The 17891-nt window shown below is 42.8% G+C and overlaps 1 protein-coding gene and 1 long non-coding RNA gene across 3 annotated transcripts in view; both read right to left on the bottom strand.

Annotated features, from left to right (window-relative positions):
* The window catches only part of grik5 (glutamate receptor, ionotropic, kainate 5), a 91953-nt gene extending 89903 nt beyond the window's left edge, over positions 1–2050 (bottom strand). For both annotated transcript variants that reach the window (XM_063486041.1, XM_063486042.1), the window contains exon 1: positions 1372–2050. The gene's annotated coding sequence lies outside the window, so the exon portion shown is untranslated. The remainder of the gene's footprint in view (positions 1–1371) is intronic.
* Positions 2051–2516: 466 nt separating this feature from the next.
* On the bottom strand, positions 2517–7127 carry LOC134637399 (uncharacterized). Its single transcript, XR_010095111.1, has 3 exons — positions 6805–7127; positions 6369–6522; positions 2517–3408 (listed from the first exon to the last, which is right to left on the bottom strand). It is a non-coding gene; the product is annotated as an uncharacterized LOC134637399 (long non-coding RNA).
* Positions 7128–17891: the final 10764 nt, after the last annotated feature.

Here is a 17891-nt window from a genome sequence, read left to right as displayed (position 1 = left end):
GTATGACCACATGCCGCATAAAAGTCACACCAACTCTTCCCGCTTTGCCTCAGCGGCGAGCCATATTGAGAAGCCTGAGCTCTTGTGACTCTCTAATGTAGTCAGTACTTTCATGCCTTTGATGCCATCACATGCCACTCCTCCCCTCTTCTCTGGGTTTTCTGACAGTGACAAAGGGGATCGGCAGCGGCGTGTTATCAGTGTGCAGCTGCAGTAATCGTATTATTTAGTAATCTTAATTCTGAGAGGCTGACCAACACTGTGAACAAAGCGGGGGCCTTGCTAAGCCCATCAGAGCGCTCCCATGGAGCAGAGGTCTTTTCCTGCTCTGCGGCCCCTCCAGACCCACACGCTCCCTCATCCCTCCCCGTTTCTCACCCTCCCTTCCCCGTGTCCTCCTCTCTGTTGCTTTCTGTCTCACACTCTCTGTCTCCCTCCTCATTTTCCTTCTGCTCTTGTTCTTCTATTTCCAGAAAGCTTTTTTATTCTCCGTCTCCCTCTCTGTCTCTCTCTGTTTTTTTCACCCTCCCAATCTTTCTGTCTCTGTAACGCTCTGAGCTGGGAGTTTGTGTAATGGCGTTATTCACAGTTCATTGGTCTGTTTGAAGGGACTATCTTGATTGAGCGTCTCCCGGTGCGAGGCCTGGTGACTGTGGGAGTGTATAAAGATGTGGATGTGTCCGTGGAGATAGATGGGCTTAGTAATATGCAGGACATTGCAGAGGCTGGGTTTCGGTATGGGGTTTCATCCAAGCAACACATAGGGAGATAAAAGGAGGCTGAAATGATATGCAGCCGGAGTGCAATGCTCAGGGCATTAGACGTGAAATGGAGGCAACAAAGAACTAGTCAGGGAATCAGAGTCATTCTCATTAGCTGGTTCACCCTCTTCAGTTTTAGCCCCCCATCCCTTTTCCATCTCACCCTAATGAATATAAGTACACTGACATAGAACCAAAAAGTGCTCCAAGAAGCAAGAAACCCCCAAAAAACTCACCATTAATTAGCTCAAATTAACCTCAGGACTAAAATGTGGGAGTATACACACACACATACACACACACAGGGAAAGACACCCTGTTCGCCTCATTCTGACACCACTCTGATGCTGTTGTAAGCTTGGCTGTAAGATCAAAATCTCTTTCTTTGGCAGACGCACACAAACACACACATACATACACACACACACACAAACCGCCTGGGGCAGAGGAAGCACAGGAAAGCAAATCCGCTGTGAAGACACCATAAAACCAACACTGCAGAGAGACACGCCACTTCTGCGCTTCTGCATGCATAAGCTAAAAAACATGCTAATGACATGCGCCACACATGTGGAGACGTACACGCGTAGAAAGAGAGGGTCCTACTTACAGAATGAATCAGACGGTATCAGAAGCGCCGTGCCATATTATCACTGTAGTAGTGAGTCAACACAGGCACTGAGATCTGAGACCACAGAGTTTTAGCGCTTCAGCCAAGGGGGTGAAGGGTGGGGGGGGCGTGGGGGGAGTCAGAGGAGTTCACACTGTGTCAGTGGGTGTGAGGACATTCAGGAGGAATCTGGAGCAATCCCGTGTTTATATTGAGAAGAGAAAATAATCCCGATAGGCAAGGCAAAAAAATCAACAATTGGTGGAAAAAGAAGTTTGGTTCTTGTGTACAAAGAGGATGTACGGGGGATCGATTGGGCAGGTGTGTTTTTCTTCTTTCTATCTCTGACTTTTAAAAAAAAGCAAACACAAAAATAACAAGAGCCCACCTCGACAAATAACAAAAGGAACGGGTGAAAATGAGTCAATCAGAAAAGGCTCCACCTTTTCCTTTTTTCTTTTTTTTTTGCTGTCTTATTCTGGTTTCCTCTGTCTGCCCACCTCTCGTTTTCCTCGGGATTGCAGTGGGCCCTTAAGCAGAGGAACGCCGGTAACAGAAAACCAATCACCTCGGCAGACGACGAGAGAGCATAAAGGAGTAAATGACAAGCAGATGAAGGGGAGGATTTCCGACACCTGCTCTCTCCCTCTGTTTCTTTACCTCCGTCCCTCTCCCTCTCCCTCTCTCCAACCTGTATTTCCCTTCTAGTAACAGCCCCCCCCCCTCCCTCCCTCACTGCTTGTTTGAGCTTGCCACAGCACTGACTGAGATTCTCCAGAAGCTACAACCACCGGGATGCTCTTCTGCTTTCTTTCCTGCTCTCTGCCTTCCCCTCACGCTCTGCACAGAATGACAATGATTTGCGCGCCGTCTACTGTGCCGGCACTGGATGTCTGCCTGGCTCTCTGCCTGACACTTGGGCTGTGTACCCGTCTTCCTGTCTGTCTGTCTATCTCACCAGCCTCAGAGCTTGTCTGTCATTCAATACAGCTGTCTGTTTACCAGGCCATCTTTCAGCCTGTCTTCCTCCCAAACACTGAGATACAGACCAGGCAGGTGAAGGCGGGACATCATTCTAGTCTCCTGCTCAAGTCCCCCCCCCTCCCCAGTGTAAATCCTGAACCCCTCCCCTATCCATTGCGCTAACTAGCCTCAACACGAATTACAAAGAGTCTCCAAAAAGATTCTGTGCAATCCTAGTTAATTCTGTCCTTTATTTTCTCGCCGTCCCTGCTTTTTTTCTTCCCCCTCTGTCGGCTTCCTTCTCTTTCTTTTTCCACCTGTTTCCCCGTTTTCTGCTTCTTCTCCTTCTTCCTTTTTTTTGTTCTCCTTCTCCTCTCCTCGGTGCCAGTCTCCTTGCTCGTTATCTATTCTGGACAGTCTGTCCCTCCTCTCTCTCCGTCACTGAGGGAGGATGAAGAAGAATGGTACTGCTTCATAATGTACTTCTCCATATGTGAGAGAAACTGGGGGAAGTTTGTGGGATAAAAGCCGGGTGTTTTGGAAATTGTTCCTCAAAAAAACAAAGAAGAAAAAAAAACAATAATGATAGGCCCTCCTCCCCCGCAACAAATCAAAACAGAGCGCCTCTCGAGGGGGGATTTTCAATTACTCGCTTTTGCCCACAAGCCAATCTGGAAAAAGTGGCTGAGCTCTGAGGTGTGCACCAAAGTGTCGTAATCTCAAAAATATATCCGGTTGATAAATCCGGACATATCCAAAAGCTCCGTACCATTGCTCAAGCATCACTGCAGCCTATTTCATTTTAGATGAAGTCCAAGAAGCTCAATTGTGCGCTCAACACGCCGACTGGCTTGTTGCGCGTTGACTCCTCCGAGGCCTGTCGCCCTCTGCTTATCTCTGCTTTCGGTAGACGGCTGGTCCAGGCTCAACTCTGCAGACTCAGCCCTCGCTCGGATGGTTCGAGCTGATGGCAGGAGATGGTGGAGGCAGTTAGCCGTGGAAAGCTGGTCGCTGGAGGGTGGATGTTGGCTTCCATGCTGTCCATTTGGTGCCCATCTCTGCGAGGCTTCAGATCTAGAAGGAGAGAAAGAAAGGAGGAAAAGTAGAAGAGAGGAGAGAGGGAGAGTGCATGAAAGGTTAGCATGGTGACATTTGTGTCACTCTTCCTTATCGCGTATGTCATTCTCCTCCTCGCCACTCTCCACCCTGCCTGTCGTCCTGCTGTCTATTCCGTCCTTGTCACTCTTCCACGACTTTGCTGCTTGTTTGTGCCGACCTCCTCTCCACTCACTCTATGATTTGAGGCTTTCACTCTCTCCCAACAAGCTCATCTTCAAACGCTCTCGCCATCCCCATCTCACTTCTATTCCCTCTATCCAATTTCAGATCTTCACCTCTAACTTCTTTCATGCAATCATTTTTACTCTTTCTCTTCAGAATCCAAGGTGTCTGTTCACCACAGGCTCCACAGGCTGCATCAGGTGCAACAAAGCCACAAGACATAACTAGTTGGTCCAGACTAGATGTCACATTTTAATAAAAAGTGTTGTTTTTAGCTGAAAAGCACAACTTTTCTTCTATTATTGCACTAAATTCTAACACAAAATCATGTGAGATGTAATGCTAAGATGGATTATCTGTTTGACACAATGGATGAAAACAATACCTTGAGGTGATATTTACACAAAATTGATTCAAATATTAAAATAAGACGCATTCAAATGAACAAGACAGAGTAGAGACAAATATCTTAGATATTTTAAAAATAACTTTATGCTCATTTTTGTTTAACCTTTTAAAACCTGAACCATTAAATAATTGCCAGAAAATTCACATTTTTTCAAAATAGAGTAGTTATTGAACCTTCTGACGAAAAAAATATATATTAATTTGCATATGAGTTTTAATATGTATCATATTTGCTAAATCTGTCATTTTTTGCAGTTTATTGCTTAAAAATGTATCATGCAATTTATTTAAGGTTTTTTTTTTTTCAGGGTGGAAAAAAAAATCATACTAATGATGCAGAAGTCTCAAAATATCACAAAAACTCACGTATCGAGTATGATACTCTTGACGTTACAGTGTTAAAGACGCATAAAACAGTTTATTCCTCTGTAGTTGAAACAACATTAACACTTTTCAGTTGTGTTTTGGTGCAAAAGAAATGAGGAGAACCTCTTCAGTTAAAGGTAAACGTAAAAATATTTTGCTCTTGTCTATAACATACTGAGATTTGGATTGAAATGTCATGCAGAGAGCTGCGTCGTATTCGGTACTGTCTCTTTAGACCTCCTGACAGGTCACGCTATTTGCATTTAATTGTGCTCTCTTGCATTTAATGTAATGCAAACAAAACAATGAACCTTTTGTGAGTCATACTTTGGTACATTTTGCAAATAGCGACACATATTATCTATGTATCAGTTCATGTTGTGGCAAAACGCATTCATAAATCCCTCTAAATTAACCCCGCTCCAGGTAGACAGGTATGCATGCAGATGACAGATGGCCCGAGCTTAGACAGACTTGGATGCCTGCTGAGTTTCTATTTTTCATTTCCTAATAAATCACACTACCTTTTGTCAAACAGATGACCCAATTCTAAAAATAGAGGCGCAATGTCAAATCTTACCCAACAGGTAGTCTCGACTCTGTTACTATGCAACAGTTTGCACCTGTTGAATATGATAAAGTCCTTTCTAAATCCTAATCAAAAAAAGCTCGCCGCTCTGAGTCAAGTGATGGATCTCTTCTTAAGTCAGAAAAGTACAGAGGAAAAAGGAAAAAAGGGAAAAAGTCATTTCAGAGCCCTGCAGTAATATCATCTCTTCTAACAGAGTAAAATCGTTAAATAAGTTTAGTGACTCCAGTGAGGTGGGTGATGGCCGATTTACAGTGAAACATTCGAGGCCATTCAGCTTATCAGCTCCAATCAATACTTCTGTTGGATATATATGACCCTCCCGTGACACCGATATTCTCCAAGGACCATTTAAGATGAGACTAAGCACGGTGAGGTTAGTGCTCAGTGTCTTCTATTGTGTGCGTGCATGCATATATGTGTGTGTGTGTGTGTGTGTGTGTGTGTGTGTGTGTGTAGGTCCAGCCTTTGTTGGCACCTTAAGCATGCTAAGGTGTCGCAGGTGTGAAAAGACGTAGGTGGGTGCGAATTGGTGTGCAGAAGGTATGTCAGTGAGGAGTGCAAAGACGGAGGTGCGTGTAAAAAGAGTGACATTGTGTGTCTGTGCATGTACATATGTGTCACAGCTGTCATGCCAGAAGCTATTATATACACCGATCTACTTCATAACCTTCTGTTCCTCCAGTCCTTCACACTGAGGCTGAGCACAAACCTCTGCTCCCTCTGAGTGGGAAAAAAAAAGATTGACACGGACACAGAAATAGCAGTCCTTCCACACACACATAAACACATCCACAGCATCTTTATTCATTTCCTTTGTCAGGAAAGAGTCTCAGAGCGTCCTCAGTGTGTCTAAAATCAAACAGAATGTAGTGAGGAGCCCAAAGAGACCGAGAGAGGGATGGAAGTAAGAAGGGGGGGGATGGGTGACACAGCCAAAGAGGGGAAGATGGAAAAGGAGGCAAAGAGAGGGGGGAGACAGGCAGCAAAATGGATTGAGCCATTCAGATTTTGTCTATATCCATTAAAACTGGATAGGATGGCTTACGCCCTGATTGAGGCGTTTGGGGGGAGGTAAAAGAAAAGGAGGATGGAAGGAGTGATGGAGGGAAACAGGTGGGGCTGGACAGGGTGAGTGGGTGAGACACAAGGAAATGAAGGGGGGCCCATCAGGAATGAAAATGCTCTGTATATAACTGCAGACTGAAGCCACACACACACATATATATATATATATATATATATATATATATATATATATATATATATATATATATATATATATATATATATATATATATATATATATATATAATTAGGAAACAATCAACTAAGAGGTGAAAGAGAATGAAAAGAGGAGGGGGAAAAAAGGAGAGGGATGGACACTCACCCATTTCAGCGGGCTCTCCACAGGCAAGCACAATCCCTGCTCTGTGATCCCATCCTGGGGAAAGGCGCAGCGAGATCCTGGAGCTCCCTCCGCTGAATACCAATGGAGCTGCTATTATCAGCTCTCTCACACACACACACTCACACACTGGCAACTGAGGAGGAAAAGGCACAAACAGCACACAGAGTCAAGTCTGGGGTAGTTGTTTAAATTAGAAAAGAAAAGCAGTTCAGTGACGCCAACAACATGTGACAATAAAGGGAAACACTGCAGCGGCACAACTGGATTTAAATTCCCTCCCAGCGCTCCTTATATTCGCCTTTTTCTTATGAGGAAAAAACATCAGAGGCAGCGCACAAAGCTGAGGCATCAGTCCACACACACACATATACACACACTCATACAGTGCCTTTACACAGCCTATACAAATACTTACTGAGCTTATATTCAGAAATCCCAGTGAGTCCCACAGCTCACTCTATTCACAGCTCCTCTGCTTCACAGACGTGTTAGAGGAAAAATGAGTTGTCCGCTGTTTTTCTTTCCCTCCCTGTGGGTTCCTCACAGTAGTATTAGATGCAAAGATAAAAGGATATGAAGGCAGACTCTATATCCTCCCTTGGTTTCTCCTCACATGCAGTATACATCCAGTTTTTCTGTCTCCATTTGTTGATTCGGGTCCGATCCATCCGCCTGCCAGTGGACTTCGCTGTGATACGGCGACACGCGACGGCAAACTGCATTCACTTAGTCACCCTCCCCTCTGCCTCTCCCCTTGCTCAATAGTATACCCGTACCTCCTTGGCTTTCTCCAATCTAATCAGCTAGCTCTCTCTCTCTCTCTCTCCCTCTCTGCACCCTCCTACTCTCTCCTCACCCTCCCTGCTCCTTCCCAACACCCACTCCTCTACACTCTCTCTCTCTCCCTCCTAGGTATTTTTCTCAAAGATGAATATCAAAAATAAAAAACCCATCACCCCTCCATTCTCTCTCTGTTCTCACTGTCAGTTTGTCCGATAAGCATTTGAAATGTGGGGGGGCAAAAGAAAAAGCTGGTCATGAAGAAAACGCACACTATCTGAATGAGACACACACTCACACACGGCAACAGAAAGAGACAGAGAGAGTAATCAGAGGGATGTGTTACATCCACGGCCGGGGAAAACTACCCTGACAGAGTTTGACGTGGCTGCTTGCTCGGGGTGACAAACACTATCACACGACCGCACCACTCGCCTCGTCTCATACCCCGTGACACACACACACACACACACACAAACGTGCACACACCAGCGCGCCACAATGTAAACACGCCCGTCGGCTCACATGCAAAGGCGCATACTGACATAATGTCACTAATGTGCACACACAGACACATGAAGGCGTAGATCCAATCAGAGAGGGGAACCACTAATTGTGAAATTGTGATGCTGGCGCCGTGTTTAACTAAGAATATATGAAACAATAACCGATGCCGGTGTATTTTTTCTTTGTTTTGTTGTTGTCGTTATAGATTCCCTCGGGGTCGTCAGACAAATCTGCAATAAAGTTTTTTAACTTTGCGATGAAGGTTGTAATAAAAGGAGAGAGCCCTGTGAGCTAGTTTGGTCAGACAACCTGAGCAGCACTGCATCATTCACGCCACCATGAATCGTTCTCCTCACGTCGTGAATTAATAAATTATTGAACATGCTTTTTTATTTCTTATTGATAGTGTCAATTTTTCATGAATTTTTTTCATATTTAAATGAAATCCACTTTACTGGACGCCACCGCCTCCATCACATGTTCTTTATATAAGGACAAATTAAGTCATGCAAATGTATGAAAATGTATTGCTGATAAGGGCAACACAGTGGTGTAGCGGTTAGCAATAACGCTCCTGGTCGGCTTGGACCTTTCTTTGAGGCATTAGCACCAATTAACCTCGCAAGCGGCCCAAAGACGTGCTTGTGAGGTTAACTGGTGATTCTAAATTGGCTGGAGGTGCGGATGCATGAGTGCGCGGTCAACAAGACAAATATTGGCAGATGCAATCTTCAGTCGATAAACCAGTGCATAACTGTATCACAGCGTGCTGTTAGGTCATTTCCATCTCTATATTTTTATTCTTGGACTCTACTAGAGCAGTTTTGCAGAATTCAGATTTACATATAACCCTTATTTATCTTTTACTGAGCCTTGGTGAAGCCACTGTCTAAAATAAGTCATTTTGATGGATCCACATTTCTTCTGACAGGCTACCACTGGCAAACAGAAGGTCTGAACGCAGGAAGGGTGAACTACAAAGTGAGATTAATGGGTTAGCGAGCTATGTTGAGTGTAAAGTGTTCTGCAGTAACTCGTGGTTTGGTTTAAACTCGTCCAGAAGCATCATCATTTCACTGATTCTTTCTGTTTAGAGCGTCTCATGAGCGTGATAAAGATTCTCTCTTGAAGAAATACCATTTATGCTTTTTGTACTTTTTTGTGGAACTTCTGAAGCAGCGCCTTACTAAAACAACCGAGTGAAGCCCAGCTGTAAACTTACAGCAGTTCATATTATGTGAGCTGCACTGGTACTGAAATTTGCATGCATTAATTTGGTGATTCATAAAGTGTATAAATGTTTTTATGCTTGCTTCAAACGCTGTTAAGTCTCTTTTGCACTGCTCCAATTGCAGCTAATAATGCACAGATCAGAAAATTCATCTGTTACATTTGTAGTTTATTTGCAGCAACAGCATCTCGTTTTACCGTTACATTTTATGTTTAATCTTTATTACCCATTTTTCTGCTCTCTGTCTGGAGTAGGCGGTGCCATTATGTGAGCGTGCAAAGATCTTTAAGCAGAAACTCTGAGTTGCCAGAGAAACTTGATAACCACCATTGTGATACCTGCTACCTGGGGTTTTAGGTTTTGTCTAGCCAGCTAATGCACAGAGAGCCTGGCTATGTTGAGCTTTTTCAAAGTATATCCCACGTGTGGGAGGGGCTTCTGTGCTCGAAGACAGAGCTGAGTGTCTGAGAAATCAGCTGGGTGTTTAGAGCGTCTGAAGCTCTGAACAGTTTTTGGCATATATTATGTCATCGTTGTTTAACATGAGCGTGAACAACTGTAACAACACAGTGACAGAAACTATGGAAAAGCATGATATGAGCCCTTTAAACATGAAGCGATAAAAGGATGTGGATTGATTCCCTGCCTACTTCAGTCTGCATGTCGAAGGATCCTTCGGCATGATACTGAACCCCCCCCCCCCGGATGCATCCATCCAGTGTGAGTGTTTGAGTAAATGTTTAATAAATACATATAAAAAATAGTCTTCAATAGCAAGTTAATTACATAAGCATTTTAATTCTAATCATGCTTCTGTAAGCCACTGTGGAAACCCACCTCCACCCCAGCTCCTTCATTTCATACCATTTCTATCCGAATCAATGTGATGTCGGTTGTCATTGATCCCAAGCCCCACCCCCAGCTCCCCAGGTGGTCCAGCAGCAGACAGAAATTACCACAGATGGAAAAGAAAAATCCAGTTTTGACTAAAGCGGTCCTGACAGAAATTAACTAATGCAATGCTTAATAAAATAAAATTGAGTTGAATTGATTTCAAGTGGTAAATGGCATTTCAGCATAGTGAGTCCTTTTGCTTATTAAGAAGAATGGGCTGCCTAAACTTTTTACTAATGAATCAAACTTTGAGTAGAATACTTTTACTTGTAATCAAGTATATGTAACTCACAGAAAGGTGGGGACTACTTCCTCTCCCACACACCCAAGCCATTGCTGAAAAACATTCCTCCTCTCACTGGAGCACCCCGACTCTTCATGCACAACTCCCTTGAATGGAGCTGACACCCTTCTCACTATTTATAATGTTCAGTCATACAAGGCACAACTCAGCAACAGCACGAGCCCATTGCAAGCAGACAGCAGTCTCCAGAGAAGCAGCTCACAGTCTGTGATGTCACTGCCTAGCTCCCATATCCCCACTTTCGATCAGGCTATGCTGTCTCATCCCCCCTAACGAGACTGGGACACTGGCCTTATGATGCCACTGCTCCTCTCTGGTGGGTCCAAGTAGCCTTTTCAATATAGATCTTTTTCTTAACCTTACAGCCCCAGCGCTCTCTTAGCATTTTGTGTCCTCCAAGGCTTTTAAACTCACCACGGTGTGTTGAATCATTGATTTTGTCACTCTGTGCATGAGGTGGCGCTTTAATTGCTAGTGACAACACTGTGTTGCCTAACAGTGATGTTTGTACACTATGCTTTAAAAGATTTGTCCAGATGTAATCTATTGAATTTAATTTAATAAAGTGGCAGCAAAAAAAAAAAAAATGCTTGTGTGTTGATCACTAATTAATCCGCACTGCTCCAGTCCAACCTATGACTTATTTCATTCATAACCTGAATGCTAAGTGCTGTACGCTAATGTTAAAACCTATTTGCGTCTCATATATTAAATGATAGCCTCTGGGTATATCAACTCTGGCTTGTCCGCTAACCTGTCCCCTAATCAAACCAGGAAGCAAATATAGCATGTGACAATGCTGAGCTGTCTCCTCCGCTTTGGTTTCAAACAGCCCCCTCCACTCACCGCCCACCCAATGCATCATCATGTTTTCACCTATTCACTTTGCATCTCATAAAATAATGTGCATCTCAAGATGTCTTTGTCCAGTGGGCGGACAGTGCTGGAACACCTATTACTCACTCATGCTTGAGCCTATTAGACTGCAACCATGTCACGCTAGAGGTTCCCTTAGGCCACGGCTGGGGTTTTTTTCTATGCATGTGTGTGTGTGTTTATGTGGACATTTGGATATGACTGTTTGTGCGTCTGTCCAACTTGCAAATTTAAAGTTCCTTTGTAGTCTGTGTGCATGTGGTGTGTTTGTGTGTGTGTGTTTTTCGGTGGAAGATTTGGAGGGCTGCGTACACACAGCGTTACCCCTAGCTGTGACCCACAGCTGCAGTTTTCAAGAAGTCAGGAGGAGTCTCCGTGTGCTGTCTCTCCCATTTCATCAGACACGCTGACGCGCACCCCGCAGTCCAAGCGCGTGCACGCGGTCTAATTTACCTCTGGTTTAATTTACCCCACTCTCATTTGTTTTTTCCTTCACTGCTGAGTGACACCGAGACTGCTGCATGCGCACGACTATCTCCGTATCATACCTCCATCTTTTTAAGTGTTTACAATATAATGCGAATAATCCTACGTGGTTATTTACCTTAATATTAGTGGTGATTTAGGCCTCCACAGAAAGTCTGCTGTCACTCTCTGTTTCAGTCTCCCTCCTCTCTCTAAATATGCATTCAACAGCTGTCTCTCATCTCCATCCCACACCACTTTGCTCTTGACAAATTGATGTGGAGCGCTTTTACATAACAACTATGTAACACGCGCGCACACTCCAAATACCATCCGCAGCACAAATGTAAACCTCGCCGAACCATTACACATTGCACTTAAGTGCAGGTGTTAAAAGCCCAGTGTTTGCAAGCGCCGGGCGTTACGTGTGAGAGTGTTTCCTTAATTTTCACTGTGTAGAGCGCAAATGTGGCTTCCATGTTAACTATTGCTTGGAAAGCGTGGACGAGAGGGGAGGGAAAGGCAGAGGAAGACAGAGAGAGGAGAGAGAATTGACATTCTGCCCGAGCACTGCGCTGTGCTCATGGCATAATGATTAGCTCCTCAGTATTCCAGTCACATATGCTTCACTATCAATGAGAGAGAGAGAGGAAGGCGCAAACATGAGGGAGGGGACTAGCAGAGGGAGGGGGGGGAGGGAAAGGGGAGGGAGGATGAGAGTGAGTGGTTGGGGGATTGGGGGGGGGGGGGGGGGGGGGGGGGTATCACATAGGCAGAAACAAGGTGAACAAGAGAGCAAGTGATGAAAAAAGTGAGAGGGTAACGGAGGACAGAACACAGGACTGTAGCGTGACATAAGCAGCAGCAGCAGCAGACGTAAGTGCGAGCACGCTGCAGTAAGCTGACACACACAGATGGACGCTGCGTGCGCAACAGTCGGACACATTTGCAAACTAAAAAAAAAGAAACACACACACACCCTGCATCCACACGTACGCTGAAATACACGTGGAGAATACTTTGTCAAAGTCACAGCAGGTACAGCCACCTCAGCAAAGAGAGAGATGGGGGGTTGGTGTGGGGGGTTGGTGAGGGACGAGAGAGACAGAGAGGAGGGTGAGGATGCAAAAAAAAAAAAAAAAGGAGCGAAAAAGGGGAAAAAGAAAAGGACAGAGGGCGGAGAGGAAGCATGTGCCAGCAATAAATATATAATCACAAGACATAGAAAATGATAAATGTATACCATTACTTAAATAGGTCAGTCATACATTAATAACATCGATATGATAATAAAGTTGGGAAGTCAGCTGTAGCCGGCTGAATAAGTTTGCATAAGTGCGCTCACTTAGTCAAATACAAAGAAGTACATCATGTTTCTGCATGCCCCGTAACTCAGACTTTATTTGTTAAGACAGATCGCCGTGGAAGAAGTGAAACGTTTTTCAGCTGGGATGAATAATCTTAAAACACAGCAGAGATGTAAAGGTGCGTACTGCATGCATGCAGCTTAATAAAACATGTCTGTCTCCCTACGTAACAGTATCATTTTTCTTGCATTGTGTAGTGCAGCACATACTGTACGCTGACCTTAATGTGATTTATGATATTTTCCTTCGCCTGTAGAATTACTAGTATATATGATTTTGCCTGGTAAATTGTTTGACCTTTAATAGCCACGTACCAGTGTTGCTCTGATGTTGATATTGCATCCATCAGAAATACACTGCAGTAGTACTTTTAGGGCTGGGTGAAATTAGCCGTCTTCACATTTAGCCAAGATATTATTTGCATGAAATGCTTAGAGGAAAAATTATGAGTGTAGTACACAAATATAGAAATTAATCCCCTTTGAATGCTCATAACGTACTTGAAGACACGTGTCATGCGTGTCACTGGAAAGATGACAGATGAAAACACCAATTACCATATATAAATTAGATGGCTCCCAAGCTAAATTAAATGTTCCTTTTTTATTAAAACACAAGGGCTAATCTATGTCAGCTACGAGATTTTTCTGTCATGTTACCTTGGAAACAAAGCTTTTCCCGGCATCTACAACTTGCCAAGATGTCAATAAAAATGCCATTAAAAAAAACACGGCATTAATGCTTCTCTAGAGACTCAGTATTAAGTGGGTTTAGTGGAACTCACTGTGGGTCTGTGTTGTTATTTTTTTTATTATTACTAATACTGTTGGTGTGTAACATATGCTATATTTACTATAATTCGCTTCAGGAAAGCACATGCTAATTTTACCCAGATCATTGTAAGATATACCTACAAGAACCTCAGTTTCACTCTGCTTTTAGAGCATAACTCCAGGCCATGTGCTGTAAGAGCACACTGCAGACTGAGTAATTTGTGGGTTTTATTTACACTGCATTTACTGGTGTTTCACCACTAAATCCAAACTGAAAATACAGAGTCATTTTATTTCAAGTAGTTTAAAAAAGAAAAATGCCATGATTATATTTCAGGATAGTCGGTTCAACTACCCGTGGTTAGGGCAGCTAAGTGTTAACTCTCTCAATTGGTCTCTTGTGCTTACTTAAAGTTCATATTAGGCAATGCTGGGCAGCACAGTGGTGCGGTGGTTAGCACTGTCATCTCACAGTCAAGAAAGTCCTGGTTTGAACCCACTCACTCACACACGGAGTTTGCCAGTGTCTGTGTGGGTTCCCTTCCTCCCACAGTACAAAGACAAACATGTCAGGTCATCTGGTGTTTTTAAATTGGCCATAGGTCTAAATGTTTGGGATTCATACTTAATTGGGAAATCTACAGAGTAACCTGACGTGCGCCGCGGTGTAACTACATGTCGAGTCGACACAGCCCACAACGACTGTGACTGGCCTGTTCGGCACCCTCGATTCTTTGCCACAGTTTCTAAATTTATCAGTAAGAGTGTATCAATCATCGTCTCAATATAAGGAATAATACTCGCAGCATCAACATAAGGACTCACAATTGTCAGCAAAAGAGAAATTTGAGAGACAAATATATTTGCCCCTAAAAAAATGATCACAACAAAGAACACGGAGGGAAAAAAGTACCATTTTATTCGTTGGCTGGCACCACATATAAAACACCGGGACACGACCTCACGGTAATTATTGTGTACTGTATAATGTGTGTGTGTATAAGCATAAACTCCGACAACGATGTCAGCCACTTATGTAGGTTACGTCATGGGCTCTACAAAGTCTAAATCTGGTATTAGCCCTACAACAGACCTGTCCAGGGCGTCTGCCCCTCACTCTTATTATAACAAAAGCTTGTCACAACAATGATACAAATGATAGCACAATGTTTCATTTGATAACGTGATGTAAAAACACTTCCCTGACTTGGATCTACAACCATAGTAACAACGCTTCTTTCTGCTGCTCTCTTACCCACAGAGGGTCGTCGCAGCAGATGGCTCTGGATATTTGATTTGTGTAGATTTTTTCACTGGATGGGAAACCCCCAAAGGAATTTGTGCATCTTCCTGGTCTCTGATCAGATGTAATGTCATAGTAATGTTTGTAAAATACATTTTATTCATGTTGTTTTATCACGTTAGTGTAGCGTTTGAGAAAAATCTCATTTTTTCTTTTTTTTGAAGGGCTGTGTACACGCAGAGCAATGTTGCCACAAGTTGGCAAACCATGGCCAAATGCATTTGGATTTTTAGGGCTGGCATCACATCCTGCTTATAGTTTCTACCCTCTCTGTTTTTCTTTTATGCCTTTACTGTCCCCACAAACCGAGACAGCAGTGCCAGACAGCTGCACCTCCCTGAGCCTGATTTGAGGCTTCTTCCTAGAAAAAGGGAGTTTTTTCCTCCCCACCATCGCCATGTGGTGCTCACAGGTAGGGTGGCCAGATCAAACTAAATGTGAGGCAACCACTGTGTTTTTGTGAGACAAAGTGGGACACATCAATAATGCTGAAAGGTAGTCTGAATATTTTCATGCTGTTATTTCAGCTGCTCTTCAGGTTTTGGATTTCAGTTTGGATCTATCCATAGATTTTTTTTTTTTTTAGCCATATCTGACAAGTGTCACTATTTTTATAAAATTATGACATACATGTATTCTGTCACTTTGCACCATACCCCCCTCCTGTCTCTCAGAATATACTGCTGCTTTATTTTCTTCATGGCAGCTTCCATCATAGTCACCCAAATCTGCAAAGCCTGTGACTTTTTGGTGTCTTTCCCTGATGAGTGCGGCATTAGACAGGCTGAAGTTCTGAATATAGTAAAAAGCCTTCCCTTCATATACGTTGGGTAAAAGCCAGACTTTTGGAGAAAGCAATCAAAATATGGGACATTTTCTCAAAATGTGAGAAGGGGACAAAGAAAAAAATGCTGAGTTAAGGATGGACAGCTGGTCATCCTGCTCATAGGTGATCATCTGATTGTTGGAGAGCTCTCGTTAACATTATAAAGTATTTATAAACTCCAGTGAAATTCTATTTAAACGGGGAAAAAGTGGCTGAACAAGCAACAAAAGAAGATGGCTAAAAGTAATAGTTACATAGTTGTATAAATGTTGATGCGAAACTTAAATCTTAGGCTAAACTAATGAATACATATTTAAATTGCTCGAGTCATTTCCAAACAAAAAATTGAAAATTAAATGACTCGGTTAAAGTATAAACAAATGATCGAAGTTGATTAAAATAACTGGCTGAAACAGCAGCTAGCTAAAAGGTTAGCTGGAAAAGTGAGACACGGTTAAAACACCTGGCAGGAGTTACCTGCACACGTCATGCTAAAATGTTTAAAGGTAACACATAAAGCTCACTCACTTGCCTCTGATGAAAAGCACTCCAAATATTGCTGACTGCTTTTACTTTTTAGGCCACACTTAAAAACTCCATATTGACTCGGTAGCTGCTGTGCTGCGCTTACCTGGAGATGAAAGCCAGAAACAGCGCTCGTGGCGTCCTCCACCTGCTCGGGACACTGTGATGTCAGCGAGTTTGCTGCTCCGAGCTAAAAGCTGAACATGCACATCCTCTCCAGAGGGTCACTTAGGTATTTTTAGTGTTTATGATACAAGCAGAAGTGAGAATCAAAGGGATGCCCACGGTGAGAGAAGCTACTGCGTGTGCTCGTTTCGGGCTGTTTTGTTTGCAATGAGGACACTCGTGAATATGTCGGTTATGTGGCTGCATAGTTGTCCATTTCATTTGCTTGTATTAAAATTAAGAAAAGGCCCTTATCTCTCCCTGCTTTAATAGCTTATACAGGCCATGATTAATTTTAAAACATAATTGCAAAAATCACCACAGCACTTGCAAGAATATTAACATAATTTTACTACTCTAGTGTACACAAAAATCAGTTACTGTGCTGCCTGAGATAGATAGATAGATAGATAGATAGATAGATAGATAGATAGATAGATGTGTGTTGATAAAGTCCACCGTCGAAAGTCTGAGTTAAACTCAACTCGGTTTTATAAATGTTCTATCTCGTCCGATCTATGCTATAATGACAGAACATCTCACCATTTTAATGAGCGGTTATTTTTTTAAACACTAGATCTATTTCTGTATGCCGATTATTTTAAACGCTCCATTTTCATAAACACTGCAATCTACTTGACAATGGAAGATCTGATCACTCTCCTATTATAGTAAATAATTTTAATGAGTGCAGCTCGTTTCAGCTGCATTTGTGTCTCTATTCTAAAATTTGCGCATTCACTCTGTTTAGCACTTTGCAAAAGACTTGAGCCACTCTTTACCTCTTCATTCACCCGATTTCATGAGCCAGACTTTCTTATACTTTTACTTTTTAAGGCGATCTTGAGTAATTGTGCGCCAGGATTTCTGGAGGTCTCTCAAAGTTTTTCTTTGAATATTGGCTTGGACATTTTCGACTCATTTTCAGTCCAGCCTTTGTCCCATTTTCAGAGGAATGTTTACTTTTTAAGCCACTTAACACTGACCTATGAATCATTCAAACATAAAAAGGCACATAACTCAAGGGATGAACCAGAATCGTGTCTACACATAACAGACAACTTGGCAAACAACCAGTTTTAAATTGTGTCTTTAGGCTCTTTGTTACTAGCAGCCTGCTGCAAAAAAACACATTTGTTCTCATTAATATAGTTCAATCTACAGAAATAAAAGCCAAACATAGCACAGTTTGACATAAAAGTCTGTTTCTGGACCAACAAGATGATTCCCAAAGAGCTGCTAGCTAAAAAAACAAAAACAAAACAAAAAAAAACTATTGAGCAGTGGAACCTTAAAGCTTGAGAAAACTGGGTAAGTGGAGGACAAAACAGAAGAGAATATGAAAGTTATGTCCTTAAAAAACAGAAATAAATTGATGTGGACCTTCATTTGATCCTCCACTGAAGCCTCCTAACTTAAGGGATGAAACAGTGTTCCAACTACACATAACAGACTTAGGAGTTATTTTGTGAAGCAATTAATCACT

The sequence above is a fragment of the Pelmatolapia mariae genome, linkage group LG10_11, assembly GCF_036321145.2.
Source record: "Pelmatolapia mariae isolate MD_Pm_ZW linkage group LG10_11, Pm_UMD_F_2, whole genome shotgun sequence".
In the NCBI taxonomy this organism is placed as follows: Eukaryota; Metazoa; Chordata; class Actinopteri; order Cichliformes; family Cichlidae; genus Pelmatolapia; species Pelmatolapia mariae.
This window is presented reverse-complemented; position numbering and strand designations above follow the sequence as displayed.